Genomic DNA, 16,163 nt, shown 5'->3' with positions numbered 1-16,163 from the left:
TTTGACGTCAAATTATGCCAATAATGGAAGAAACATTTGTAAAAACCACTTGTGTATTAAAATTTAATTGTCGATAATTTCTTGTAATTAATTACGCATTAATTTTGAACGCGAATTCACAATGCAATGCATTACGCATCGGAATTATCGATACTATTAAAGCTACAAAAGATAGATTTAAAGAAATACACGATTACTTCAAAGCATCAAGATGGAAATTGGTAAAAATTCTCTGTCGACATTTCGTAAAAGTTAAAATGTCTTCAAGAAGAAATGTTCTTTTTCCGTTTAACTCTTTTGTATCTGAGAGAATTATTGCAGCAGAACATTGGCAATTTAGAGACACGTATAGTAAAGTTCGTAAATTATGAAAATGCGGTAATCAGAAAAAGGGAATATCTTGAAGATGTCCGTAATCCGAAGAACTGCTCAACTTTATCCGTTCAAACTTTCAATGCCTTTATTATAAACTGTAGTTTTAATATTACGATCTTGCAAATAGAATTTACATATCGTAGACGGTGTGCTGTGAAACAAATTGTATCAAATATGCCGCACATTTTTGGGAAATATGTCAATGTTTACGAAATGAAAAACGTCGATCCTCGTCGTTTCAATCAAAGTTTACTGTAAATTACAATTTGTAATTTCTAATAGTTTCTTAGCTATGGCAAATACGCCAAATTGTGGATAGGTAGTTCATTTTGGTGCATTCGTCTGCATGTATTGAGATACTGCCTGTTCGCGTGTACATCGCTGTCGTGGTTTATCTTATTTACATGAGCTGGTAGCGAGACTAAACATGTAAATAAGACACTAAACAAAGTCGTGTAATATTGTGTATAAACACGATGGCCATTGTATGTCCCTTAATAAACGGTATCTTGCTATATTTTAGTCGTATATGCATATTGCATATGCATGCAGCGGACTTTTAAACTCAATTTTCTCGAAAACTGAATTTTCCATAAGAAAATCTTATTCCATGTTTTTTTCATCTTGTCTCGCAAGAAACTGTTTCGTCCCCGTTTCTATATAACTTCCAGCATCCTGTATAAAGAATTATGCTCAATAGTGTTTATGCACCTCAAATCGTGTATATGCACTGGCTCAGGAAAGTACTCGAATTAAATATCATAAGCGTAAAACAAGGCGATAAGACAAATTTTAAATTATAATAAATTTTAGTTACAGTATAAGAGTTAATATCTTTGGTTAACTTCTTAAAGACCAGGAAATGGTTTCTTATAACGTTATAATACATCAATTTTTGTTACGTTTCATAAAATCGTAAAATACATTTGGAGGAAACAGCGACCAGAAAAATATGGAGGAAATCTTTGGAATTCTCTTTCGTAGCCACAAAATTTCGAAAAAAAATATAATAATTTATATTTATATATAGTTTATAATATTGCTATATTAATAGCAATATTAATAAATCGAAGTTATTACTGACAGCAATAATGAAATTAAATGTGCTTTCATTAAAGATCTATGGATCGCAAATCTTTCTAGCTGCTAAATCGTACAACTTGTTTAACAGTTTTAATTCGGTATGATTTAATTACATTTCTTTCGTTTCTTCTACCATCTTAACTCTATTTCTGAAGCCTCGAATACTTCAAAATGTCGAGGAATATCATCATTGCCATTATATCGATGTTCCAGTTCGTTATTCGAAGCACACAAGAACATTAGTACCATGGTCAATCGACGAAGTTTCATCACATTGAAACCATTCTATCATGCCGGCGTTATCACAATCACCGTTCTTGGTATTGCGTGCGATGCAGAAAGAGTTTCTTCTGCATCTGTCGTCGTATTATCTTCCACTTCTTTCTGTATCGTGTCTTCGGTGTAACTCGCTAGTTTTTACCAAGCCCTTTTTAGTACTACACATTCAGTACCAGCCAAGCATATGGCACCACGTAACAGCAATCTTTTAATTATCATTGCTTGTAAAGTTTCGTCGTCTTTTCGCCAGTAGTATCGTTGATCGTCGATAAAAATTATCATGGAGGATTGCATCTTTCACGTGCGAAAACCAATCGCATAATGGAGAATTTGGACAACAGAAGTTGAGATAATCGTGGTTCGATTATACTTTGTTAATCTGTGCAAAGTATATGTATCCAACAAGTGTGTTCTAGCTCCTTTATATATATTTTCAGATGCGTTTTCAATTGTACCAATATAATCAGGATAGTGGTGTCCCGTTACAGTACTAATGAGATTTTTAAATGTTCTGTATGATAGGTGCATAAAAAATTTGTAGCAATGTTGGAATACTTTCGCGAGCCACTGCACAGACCAACGAAAAAAGACTGACGAAAATAAAAAGAAGGTTAAAGAGAAAACGCAAAATTCAGGGTCATTCGATGATCGTTGAAATTACGCAAAGCTTGTCTATAATGGTTATTCGGCAGAACGAATTACACAAGAAATTGGAGCTCACGGACAACGCAACAAAGCGTTGTAACCTTGGTTTGTTTTCACCGCAAGAAAAATCGTCAAAGCAACGCGAATACTCTCACTCTCACCATGCGATAGACCTGTCTCTTTTCGTGGATAATTATAATTTGACTCTTTTATGACTCCTTTTATATAGTATATGATCTGATATATATTATATATACTATACCATATTATGTTATATTATATTATACTCTACTATGTATTTTATATATATGATAATAATATAGTATAATATATATATAGCAAAATGTACCCAATGCAAAGAATATATACGCTATATATATATATTTCTTTGCATTGGGTATATTTTATTTCTGCTTCTTGTTTCAGAATGTTACGTCTTATGAGATATTGCGTAATTAATGTTATAGTGGTATAATTAATACTATTTGAAATATTCCTTAGTCTTTGTAGGTTGGTATTATTCAGCAAATTCGGTTTCGATACCATTCACGTCAAAAGCTTTCTACATTGAAATGTTTTATATCTTCGACGATCCTATCGTCGCTGTTTAGACGATCGTAAAAATGTAAACAATCTACTATTTTTATTAGTGATTCTATATTTATAGACATATCTTCGTCCTGAATATTCTTTAAGATTATTTTGTTGTTTAGAATCTATTTATATTACATAAAATATTATTACATAAAATAATATCGTGAAACTATTTTTTTCTGTTGTTTATTATTACTGTTCTTGTGTTGGGTTTTTGCCTGTTACGAGCGTAGGTAATAAGCAAGTATTACACATATAAGTATCAATTAAAGTAACGATATTACAAAAATGTGTGAGTACATATATAATTAACAGTTTTTCCTTGATATAGTGTTGATTGGTACTATCCCTCTGAGTCTCATTTCTAGTCTCATTACTAGCAATTAGTATCACATTGTGCCAAGCGAAGGTACGCTATCATAGTGCACCAGGCAAATTGCTCTAATTCTCATTGCACCGTGTACGAAGTAGTGCTGTCTTTTTACAACCTCTTCGGTGTTCGCTTTCATAATTATAATTAATTAACCTGCTGTTTTTATTTGTCTAGATTTCTCATTTAAGTTCATTATACACTGGTCACTCTCTTAGGGTCTGCTCCATTGATTCCAGCTTTTCTTCTTACTTTTTGACCTAGTTCTTTTTCATTTACATACTGTGATACTTCATTTATTCCGCTGATTTGCCATTGTTTCCTTCCTGCCAGCCTCGTTTGTGCTTTGGCTTCTCTTTTGAATTTAATTGGAAGGTTCATTTCTATATACTGTTCTCTATTTACTCTCTGCTTAGCTGTTTTGTAATGGGTGTTGTTGCGTGAGGAATTTACTGCTTTGCTTGTGCGATCCTTTTTAAATATTACTTTTTATAATATTTTTCAATGTTTATATCGTCTATATTTTTATATTTTAGTTTATAATTTTAATGTAGTTTATATTTTTCAGGTTTCAGTTTTCACGATATTTATCAATTTTACATTTTTCACGATATCTTTTAACTTTTGTCAAGAGGTCTAAAAATGAATAGGAGATCGCGTTAATAAATGTTTAAAAACAAGACTTACAAAATTAACATTTCACGCATATTACTGAAGCATGCAATACCGCGAACGTTGAAAAATATAATTGTGCGGTTAACTGTACGGTTGCTATGTTATACGAAGATTATTAGCAGTGGATTTACAAGTATAGCGGATTGCATAGAGAGGATGCGTTTAATCGCCTCAAGAATTTAACGAGCCGATCTTCTACCTGAGTAAATCATAACGATTCGTTCACTGATTACCTACAAAATTTGTTTTAGAGATTATATACATAGAATATAGGATATAAAAAGACAAATTGAATTAATTGATTTTCCGATGATGATAGATAATGACTAACGAGTCTTATTGAGATACAGTAACTAGCTTAAGAGAAAATAGACGATCGTTCGCCAGTTTGTTGGTAATATCTTACTGTGAGTTTTACATCCACATCTACCATTTATGTATATCTTTCTGTTTTAAAGAATTATAAACAAAAGTATATTTCATTAATAAATTAAATATAATGCTATCGGTAAAGTATTAAATACAAGTTTCGTTAAAACTGCTTCGCTCTTTCGGTGGAATAAAACGTGGAGTGTGCAATCCGAAACTTTCTCGTGAAGATCGAACTGAGCCGTGCGTTCTTTAATATTTAAACATCTGCGATATTTAAATTTCTCATATTTAACTCCTGTTTTACCTTTTGTGAACTTTACCTTTTGTGATTGTATAAAACGTTGCATACCATGTAACCATTATAGTACTCTATATAATTTAAAAAATGTAGCGGCGGTGAAATTTACCCACGCGTTCCAGTTGATCTTCGTTCGTCCTTTATTCATTCATTCTTTCGACTGTATCGACGTACTATTGTAATTTTTCAGATTTTGCTGATAAATCGATCGAAGTTTGAAATCTAGCAGATCTGAGCTACAACCAGATTATCGCTAGGTGAGAATGATGGCCAACGTATGGTTGGCCGAGTTCCTATGCATATGTATGTGCCGTGTGTCATAACGAACAAACTACACTAAGTCTAGAAACAGAATTAACGTTAAGATAGTCGCGTTTGAAGTAATTATGAAGTGCGAAGAGGATCAGAGTAATCAGAGATATTATTAGCTCGAAGACGTAAGCAGATAAGACTTTTTCTTCGTTGCAACCGTCGACTGCGATGTTTGAAAGGGACGACTTTGAATCTCAAATTGCAATAGCGTCCGATTCCACTGAGCAGCAAAAATATCAAGTCGAAATACAATCTGATAACGGTTCTTTATTAAAACGGAATTGTATTCTAGGCACTCGAATAATTTCAAACATTTTGTTAACGTATTAATCGACAAGAGCAAAACCGAATTGGAAGCCATTATAACATTTGCATAGGGTTGTAAGCTGGTGAACGTGTCGTTGGTCGCTGTTCGCATATAGCGACAATTATTGTTTCGATTATTGACTATTTACTGAACATTTATTATTTCGTCGATGGATCAGCATTTGAAGAACACGATCAAGCGTAACGCATGGGTAGATCGAGGCGCTACCACTTTTTCATCTTTGCGCTCATTCTTTTCAACTTTCTTGAGACGCTCTTAAATGTCCTTCAAGAATTTTTCGATGGCAAGCAGGCCTTTAAAAGTGGCCATTTTTTAACGTTCTCCTTTCCTATATTTTTGCCTCAATCTCGATAGGAATAAATTTAAAGAACCGATGGAATTCCTCGACATCTTTTCTCGGTATTTAAATAAATGCAAAGTATAGAATAAATGAGAGGGAAGTGGAAGGCGTAGAAGTAACGATTGAAAGTGAAAGTTACGTAATTATCGGCAAGCTGAATGGCATTTCTATTGCTTCTTTCTCTCGTTTCTATGCGTGCAACGTTCTGAACTTCTCGCTATGGGAATAATATGTAACCTGGATGTTAAAATTAGACGGCAAGCTTATAACGGTGCGTGCACCCTCGTTACAGCGCTTCACATTGTGCAACTAGAAACTCAGGATTAGCTTTATTAACGGATTCGTTTACCGATATTATCGTTTGCGTAGCCTAATTCCTACGCTGGGTGATCGTGACTTCCATCGATTTTCACTGATTAAAATTATCAAATAGACGTTGCATTCAATTCATATAAATAAAACGAAGTTCTATTTTCCTCAGCTGTACGTAAATAAGCTTTAAATTGCATAATTGTCGTATAAATAAAGTGAAATTTCTTCTTCTTCTTCTATTTTCTGCAGCTGCGTGTAAGGATATCGGTTCTTGAAATAAACATTCTTATCATTTAATTCTCTCTTTGAGGCGCATAACTGATTACACAATTGTCATATAAATAAAGTGAAGTTTGCTCTTCTTCTATTTCTTTCCTGACTGTGTCGCAAAGATATCAATTCGTATAACAAACATTCGTACTATTTAATTCTATTTGTTCTAGTTTGCATAATCGTTTGTTACGAGATCATTTCAAATTTAACTCGTACGTGAAATGTGTGCTTGGAATCGTTAATCGAAAGAACACCCAGTATAAGGAACGCAGACGACTCTTGGCCCATGGGCTGGGAGGCCAGCTGCTTCCCTAACGAAAAAATACAAGTCAGCTGTTTTCCGGTGTGGCACACGCCAACATGATTACACTCGATTCCAACCAGACGCCTCGATCGACGAGAAAACCTATCGACGGGAGGATTATCATCGATAAAGGAACTAAACGAAGGATCAGTGAGTCGTCTTTTCGATTATCGAGTACCTATCTTCCACAGATTAAGTACGTACTCGATACTTTACGTTATCTTTCAAAGAGTAGCCCGAGATTGAGAGGATTTCTCGCTCGTTTTTGATCCCACGATTTTGAAACTGACTTATTTTAATGATATATATACTAATGCGGTAATTAACCAAGTTCAAATATACCTGTCGAAGACAGAGCGCCGTACGAAAAACGTGTGTCCTATATCTTCCTCGTATGGTTTCACGGGGAATCGTCTCATGCCCGCTTGCACATGTTATACGGGACTGTATAACGGGCTCTGTATTAACGTAAAATTATAGTCAGTATCTTGTAAAAAAAAGACAGAGTTGACTTTGCTCGGCAAACATGCGTATGCGACTGCAGCTGCTGCTTTTCCGAAGAATCAGCTGTTTCCTGACACGTATGTTTCGAGTCGTCGTATAATTATGGGAAACCAAGTATTTTCACCGATACAAATAGGCGAAAAATGGATTTTGATAGGAAAACGTAGACCAAATTGCATATCACCAAACTGCTATAAATTGGGAATAGAAAAGTTGGTTTCTAATTGGAAAAGGGCGGTAGAAAACGTGGAAGAATATTTATATTAATCGAATAATTTTTTTGTGTAATTTCATGAGACCTTTGATTTAAAAAAGTGAGGAAATATGTAGAACAACCTAATACAATATCGGTAGTAACGAAATGATAATAGGTCAAAAGCGATTATTGGTTACGAGACATTCGCTAATAATTCTACTGTTTAATTTAATTGAGAGGTGAATGAATAAATGGATATTAATATTTATTGGCTATTTAACCGTAACAATAAGGAAAAGATGCGTTTAATTTAATAGAAATTTCTGGCTATAATAATAGTAAATGGAAACAAAAGTTAACTTATCGTCAGTAAAATCTGACTAATGACTTTAAAGCTACTTGCATAATTTATAAAATACACAGTAAGGTACGAATTATTCTATCTCAAAAACATTCGAATTATATATTCCGTTTCTAATTAGAATTTGCAATTTCACTAACATGCTGTGATTTATATTATCTATTATATTTTCATCAATGTTTCATGCTCCACCTTTACGATATAATAAAGAGCAGTATATCTTAATAAAATTCAATTAATACAATATTTTATCGTTTTGGTAATTTGGGAAAGTTCCTACAGCTTCGATAAAAGTACCTTATTATACGGAAATTCTACTCGTAATGGAAAAGTTTGAATTATTTATTGTTTGAATAATAAAGAACAGAAATTTTTTGAGCAATAATATACGTATAGGTACCTTGTACCTGTGTACAGCTGAAGTAAATCCCGCGCGATACACGAAATTCTTAAGCAACAAGAGATCTTCAAACGTATCGTTACAGACTAGATTGACTTTGCGCAGATACAGTTATTTAAATTGCAGAATGAATGTAACAAGTTTTGAGAATATGCCCTTACTCGCTTCTAACTATCTGATAACGAATACTTACGTCATTCAGTTTTCTTATCAGGCCACTCCAATAGAGGAAACATGTGGTCGCGTCGAAAAAACGCAGTTACATTATAATATTTTCCACAAACGGTTTCAAATTTTGCATCGATGTAAATCGTGTGATTAGTGAAAAATTATTTGCACGTACATACATGTAGATATATTACATGTATGTAAATATAAATATAAAATAAATATAGAATATTTTGAAATACTAACATCGTAACGAGACATTCTGATCGTACGTGTAAAATTTGAAACAGATCAGAAAATTTTTTTTTTATTAATATTATTTTTTTTTTTACTTAAAATTTCACATTCACAATTCGTCCAATTTGGACATTTGGTAGAATTTTTTATCTGTTTGATTATCATGTGGGTGGCTACCCCCAATGGGGTACCATCATCGTGTTTGTTAAAATATATCCTTTGTGGGATCTGAAAATGTGCATAAAAGTACAAGATATTTGTTAGAAGCACATACTTCGCGAAAGTTCATCAGAGTATTTGAACAATCAATTATTCGCTGTATTAGTAACCCACAATACGTAGCGAGGTCATTTTTAGCACCAATTGTATATTCAAGATCACTATTCACGCTGTATACTAATTTTTCGCTAAGTATATATTTGTTGTACATATATAAATTTTCAAAGTTTACTATTATAATCGCTATAATTACTAAACCGCGCGTATGTATGCTAAATGATATTTCTATAAATTGAAACAATTAAAGAAACAGAAAGTAAACAGAGAAGTATCTGAGCAACTAAATGTTACAATAGATACTCTATTTTGAATATCCTTCGAATACTTTGGTGAATGAATGATCACTGTGTAGATCTTTACGCAGACGTATAACGGGTACGTCACATACTTTTACCACGAAATTAATCCAGTTAATCTGATACACTTTTTTTTAGCAGAGATTCAACTCGTTACTTGTTGGAATTTCTCATTTTTTTCCATGTACAAACTGAGAACCTCTGGTCTTTGTATTCATTTGCTGGGAACGGAATGGAACGAAACGGAACATAACCATAAAGCAGAGAAAATACATAGGTTATGGTCGTTGCACGTAACGTCTCTCGCTTCCAAAGCAGGCGCGCCTTGTTGCTCCCTTGTGGTTAAACGCTATCGTATTTCTTTCGTCAGCTTTAAAAATTTGGTTGATTTTTCGCCGTTTCGCAGCCGACGAGTTAAGGGAGAAACTTCGACAATGGGTTATAGCTTTAATTGGTTTGAAGAAACTTGGGAATACGCCATTGTCGAGTAAGAAACTATAAAAGTTTGAAATATTGAAAATCCGCGTAAAGAGAAAGTGGTGCAAACTGGAATAAACGTACAACGACGATTCGTATGGAGAAATAAAACTGTTGGTCGTGGTAACTACTTTTCGTTTAGCTACGTCACAGTTGTAAAACTAGAGTAAAATGAAGAAGGTAGGCAGTACGTACAGATATCGCGAGAAAATACGCGATAATGAAGGATGCGAAACACTGATCGATAGGAATAATACGACGATAAATGAGGTTTTCGTCGCTCGAGTCTCGTATAAATCTTATGTGTTGGGAAGTAAAGTTAGGGATTGTTATATATTTATCGATATGTTGTTATATCGATTGTTATGTTATTTATTAGGAATAACGTAATATCGTATATTTAGGAATAAAATAATATCAATACTTGGGATATATCAATAGTTGGGACACTAAATAAAAATAATTTAACAAAGTTAAATTAAATTAAATTAAATAATCGTGTACATAGTAATGTAAAGGAGATTTTTATTACAGCAGAGCTTTTTAGATTAATCGTACAAATATTTCGTACATATGCGCAATTTTATTATCTATAACTGAAAAACATTTGATAATCATATAAAATATATTGCGTTTTGTTACGCAAACAAGCGTCAGCGAAGCGAAGGAAATCTTAACAAACAAATAACGCATCTCATTGTCAGATTATCGCAACTGATAGATTGCGAGACAACAGGGAGTTATCGATCCGTGAAAGACTGCATATGTCGCATCATAGGTTATGGTATAGATAAGCTCTGTTCTGATAATTGGATACTATTTCACGATATCGTTTCTATACTTCACCTTTAAACTTCCACATGATCTATAGGTGCCGGCAGCACCTACTTGTATTTATTACTTGAAAATGCATTGAATTGTATCGTACTATCTTTGTTAGATTATTTACGATGTTAAAAACCATACTAATATCGTAGTACTTATTTTTCTCATTGAAATGTTTTCATATTTTAATAGCTTTTTGATAAATAGTCACCTTGTTCCTGCTTTATTCTGTACATATTAGGTGTTGCTTTTAAAAAACACGAACAATCGTCTCATAAAATTATTGTTAAAAAAATCGATAGCGTCTTTCGCGATTTTGGCATATTCTCAAAATGAAAGCAAACACGTAATACGTTTAGCAAATAAAAAGTTGTGAATTGACTAATTCCATACTCGCTAAGTAAACTCAGCTTGTCATAAGCTCGTACATTCTCAATTACATATTTGCGGGTATCAGTAAAATAACGAAGAAACTGTTCTCTTGGCAGAAATCTGATATTAGAATTAATTGTTAAAGACCAATTTTTAAATATTATCAGTGTTTGCTATATTTAAAAATATTCTGTTTGAAAAATATTTATAATTCCATTGCTGTTTAGCTATCTCACGCGTGTCAATGAATTCTGAAGATTTTTTGGACAATAAATTCGGTCTAATCACTCCTTTAAAGCAAAGATATAAAAACTGTTGATCTGCTTTTATATTCTTCCGCATATTTATTAGATCACAATCTCTATGTACATAATTACTGTCCGAAATTCATGAGATCTTACGCAACTCATTTTGATTAATTCTACGATATTTGTATTACGCTGATTCAATATAACTCAAGTAGTAGACACGGAGGCTTCGAAATTACGATGTACCCGCTAATTTCACAAGTACACAATCCCAAGTATGTATGATTATGAATAGCTATAAATGAAATGACAGGCATTCCTTAAATCCTATGGAAGTTAATGACACTTAACCTAAGTACGCGACGAATATCTTTCAACTGATATTCCATCGGATTCGCGCACCCGTCTTGATGACCGCGAGTTGATGGCACGGTGAAACGCGCGAGGAGAATATCGATGTACAGTTAGGTATGTCGATTCTGACTCGATTCTTCAAAAAATCAATTCTTTACTGTCGGTTTTTCAGCGAATCGACTTTTTTTATTTCGAAGGAAGATTTTTCACCGTAGCAATGCGGTAATTCTTCTTGTGCCAAAACGTACGAACATGCAAATTTCCAGTTTGCGATTAAGAATCGATACGAATATCTTTTTCTATTCCCAATTATATTCCGAAACGATTGAATCTGCATTTAACAGATAATAGCAATAATGATAATTATCTGGAGTTTAGCATTTATAGAATCTAAAAGGATAGGGATTTAAATCTGTAAAGTTACACATCTATGACTTTGGTGTAAGATGCAAGATAACGATATATATCCATGAAAGATTGAGAAGCTTGAAATATTGACGGTATTATCGATTGTCTGAGCCTAAGAATCAATCTCTAACAGTCATATAAAATTATACATATATACATATTTATGATTTTTAACAATATCGATTCTTAACGATATTATTGATTGTCTGAGGGCACCCTAGAAATCAATCTAAAAATCATAAAAAATTATACATATATACATATGTATTTACGATTTTTAAATCTATTCGTCGTTCTTCGGGTCTCACGGTGGAGCTCAGAATCGATCGAGAATCGACTTTTTTTAAGCGAATCGAACATCCCCAGTCTGTGCAAACTGTGCAAAATGCCGCTCGGCATCCCGAAAGGTAATACAAGGGGGGTAGGAACGAGTGGTAGTAGTGGTTGTATTTGTCACCCCCTCCGCCTCCAAGTCTGCTTTGTCGAAGAGAGACGCCGCCGACGCCGCCGACGCCACCGCCACCACTACCACCACGACCTCCACCACCACCACCACCACCACCACCACCACCTCCACCACCATCAACCTCCGCCAACCTCCACCACCACCATCACCATCAACCCCACCACTCCACTACCACCACCAACACTATCGTCATCACCACCACCACCGTCGCTACCACCACCGACGCTACCTCCACCGACGCTACCACCACCGACGCTACCACCACCGACGCCATCACCTCCGCCTCCGCCATCGCCATCGTTACCAACGTCGGGACGCCGTGTGTGACCGTCGCTGTCGTTTCAGTTACTAACAGACCGTGTGATCGTTCGCATTGCAGGCTGTGAAGCGCGAGAATTGTGCGAGAGAGAGAGAGAGAGAGAGAGAGAGAGAGAGAGAGAGAGGGAGGGAGAGAGAGTGAGAGAGAAAGAGAAAGAAAAAAGAAAAATAAAGAGGTGAGATAGGAATCGTAGCGAGCGGGGAACATAAGAAAGAACCGCGGTGCATAGAAGGAAGAGAAAGAAATAAAAGTGGAAAAGGAAGGTGAAAAATAGAGAGGAAGAGTCGAGCGAGAGGGAAAGGGGAAGGGAAAAAAGGGAGAGAAAGAGAGAAAGTACGTTGCGAGCCATGCTGCATGGTCTCGCCTGAACAAAGGAAGGCTCCCTCAACCCGAGGGTCGTTTCCGATCGACGAACCGTCGGTCCCCCTTCGTTTGCCTTCGGCGCGCCTCGTGCGGTGTGTCTAGTAAAGGCAGCAAACGGTCAGTCACGCAGCAGCGGCCGAGCCGTGAGGAACGAAGAACGGAAGAACCAGAGTTCTACGAACATCGAAAGAAAAAGCGTGCATCGGTGCACCGGCTTGCCGGTGAAAACAAAGGAAACAGGCAAACAGCGAAATAATATCGTGCTCGCCCTACCGGAAGTTAGTTGGCGACGATTTCGCTTTTAAGTGGAGAAAGTGGAGGAAATTTCCTGTTCCTATCAAAATCTTTTTTACCGAAATCGGCTCGGTTTTGTGTACGTTGCAAAGTCGTTCTCGCGTATCGTTTCGCTCGAAATCAACGCCGAAACTCGACCTAAGTGCTAAACAAATACGGCGTTCTTCGCGCGTGTGTATTTTTCAAGGTGCTTTCGTTCTCGCGTTCCGAAGCCTGTGGGTCGAACGACAATCTCGAACAGCGACGGACAGAAATTGGATTTTCCGTTGGCAGTTTTGTGCGTGCGTAGTTAACCTAACCGGCAACCTAACCTAACGACCGTTGTGTAAGGGTAGGCGCGCAATTATCCGCGATTAATCGTTACGCGTACGTGTCGAGAAACCGATCTTGATGCGCGTGCTAAATGGTGGAACAGAATAGCTGAATAAAGACGAAAGTGACTGCGAGATCCACATCTTTCCTCGATTATAGTACGCCGGCTCTTCGTTCGCCTTTATTTTTCCTCCTTGATACGTTTTTGTGTGACATGTGCCACGAGTACACGGTGCATGCTTGAGTCGAAGGATTCTTTGATCGCAAAACAGCATTCTTCCGTTCGACTACGTACGGATTATCCTCGTATTTACGGTGAGTACGTATCTTTTATTGGACTAGTAAAATGTAAACATTTGCGAAAGTATTCGAACGCTCGACACAGAGTCTTTTTTCTGAATATATTTTTCAAAGCTCCTTGCTATTATGATAGAACACGACCATCGTGATTATCGTAGCAACGTTCCAATGCAATCCAAAGGTGTACATAGACTTTACGAGATGTTTATGGAACCATATTCTTAGTGGAAAAATTAGTATACAGCATGAATAGTAATTTGAAAAATACAATTAACGATACAGCGAATAAATCTTACGGAATAAATCAAATGCTTCGGTGATCTTTTGTAAAGCGTATTCTTTAAATAAATGTCTCGTAATTTTTATATATAGTTTGAAATTGCTTCAAATTTAACCTGCTTTCAAAATTGAATAATATCATCAAGATAGTCGTGTCTTGTTAGGTTTTAAAATTTTGTACGATATTTATATAAATAAGTTTCTAGAGGACTGTTCGAATATTTTCCCAAGCTACTGTGTATACAATAGTACGACGACCGTAACTGTGTCAAACGAAAAACCCGGAAAATATTTTGAGCGGATTACCTTGTAAACCGTTATTTCTTTTCTGCGCACTTTGATATCCTGTGGCGTTCTCGTTAAGTGTTTGTTGATTTGTTTCCATTAAAGCGAGAGAGAAGCAAAGATTAGGAATATTCGAGAATAACCTTGCTACGGTAGGATCATCGAGACAAATCGTAATTTACGTTATTTACTATTCGGCGGAAAAAATTCTGTTTATTATTTTTTCCGTTATCTTATGTGCCAATTACGAAATCACATGTATTTCAAACATTTCACGTATTTTTAGTTACGACATAAATACTTGGGAAGATCGTAGCACTCTGAATTCTTTCGTTATTGCAAATGGTACCTCCTACTGAATCTAAGAAATATAATTTGATAAAACCGAGTGGTTCAAGAATGGCCGAAATTATTCATAAATTATTCATTTATTTTTCGTAAAATCTGACGGAAAAATAATAGCGATTAATGTACACCAGTATCAAATATTCCGTGAATGTTAAGAAAGTTGAAACATCACGAATTTAGATATTAAAAATAGCGAAGATTCTGGTATTTCTAAAATAAGAGACAAGTAATTGCAAATCGGAGCAAATTGGTAGAGATAGAAAATATCGATTGTTTTGGAATATTCTTTATGACAATGTAGTTGGTAATTTAAGAACTCTGTTCGTGTGTAACTTTATCGTTTCATTTATGAAATCGCTTTCACCATATTACCTCCATATAGAATTACGATCATTGTTTTGTAAAACGATCTGCTATTGTCGAATGTCACGTTCGTGTACGAGACAAAATAAAACTCTTGTCGTTTCTATGTCATTTTGAAAATTGACCACGTCGCAAAGTTATGCATACTAGTGGATACGTTATCACGTAGCAAGCAGAGCTTAATTAGACGTTGCAGCGATTGAAAAATACGCGATGTTTATCGTGTGCCGGTGACAGGGGATAATTACTCAAAAGTATAATCATTAATTATATACTTTGACGCGATAATGTGAAATTTCGGTAATCTTATGATCCGATCGATTTAATCGTTCAAAACCTTGTTAAGGAAATTGATTTTAAATCAATCGGTAAATTATTACTCTCTTTATAATGGATTACTTTGTGTACAAAAGTATATTACAATGTTTGATACGTACGAAATTACGTAAATTTAGCGATACATGCATCGATACGTATAACGCTCGTTATGCTATTTTACATGCTCTTATTTGTTAAGTATTATTTTACATCGATGGTAACAAAATTATATCGTTAATGTATAACATACGTGGGTTGATCATTAAATTCATTTATAATTAAACACTATGATGTTTGATATTCAGCAATTACATCTATATAAACGGAAAATGACTATCGTTACTTCGATGTGCAAGATACAAATACGAAACCAAAACGAACATTAATTATTCCTTTCGTGCTTAAATTAATTTGCTCATTTTTAAGAAGTACAATATGTTTACGATATTTTTACTTATTATCTGCCCTGTAACAAGTCGTTTAGATTTCTACGTTTGTTCTCGGGTAATAATCATTATTTATAATTCTTGAAGCTAATTCTATATCGTTTTTTCGTGCGCTGATTCGTTACTTTTTTCTATTGGTCTGATGGATATTTACGCGTAAATATCTGAAAACGATGTAATTTTCAACAACTGTTCTCCTCTTTAAGTATAATAATAATGACAGCGATTAAAAAGTATTAAGTGAATTGCAGTTGGCGCGATTACCTTCGTAGTACGTACGCAATTGGATTTCATTAAAAACGCGGAAAGCAGCAATAAATGTTCTTAGAGTTAAAGAGGTTTTCGTGAAACTCTGGTTTTATACTTATGCCCTCGAGTGTCTCGC

The 16,163-nt window shown here is 35.0% G+C and overlaps 1 protein-coding gene across 3 annotated transcripts in view; it reads left to right on the top strand.

The window, feature by feature from the left end:
- LOC126866874 (brain tumor protein) overlaps positions 1-16,163 on the top strand; it is a 180,718-nt gene that overhangs the window by 66,456 nt on the left and 98,099 nt on the right. The window contains exon 1 of one of the 3 annotated variants that reach the window (XM_050620860.1): positions 12,344-13,754. The exons of the other annotated variants lie outside the window; for them this stretch is intronic. The gene's annotated coding sequence lies outside the window, so the exon portion shown is untranslated. Of the gene's footprint in view, positions 1-12,343; positions 13,755-16,163 lie in introns of those variants that run through there. 3 annotated transcript variants of the gene reach the window in all.

The sequence above is a fragment of the Bombus huntii genome, chromosome 6 (assembly GCF_024542735.1).
Source record: "Bombus huntii isolate Logan2020A chromosome 6, iyBomHunt1.1, whole genome shotgun sequence".
Taxonomy (NCBI): Eukaryota; Metazoa; Arthropoda; class Insecta; order Hymenoptera; family Apidae; genus Bombus; species Bombus huntii.
This window is presented reverse-complemented; position numbering and strand designations above follow the sequence as displayed.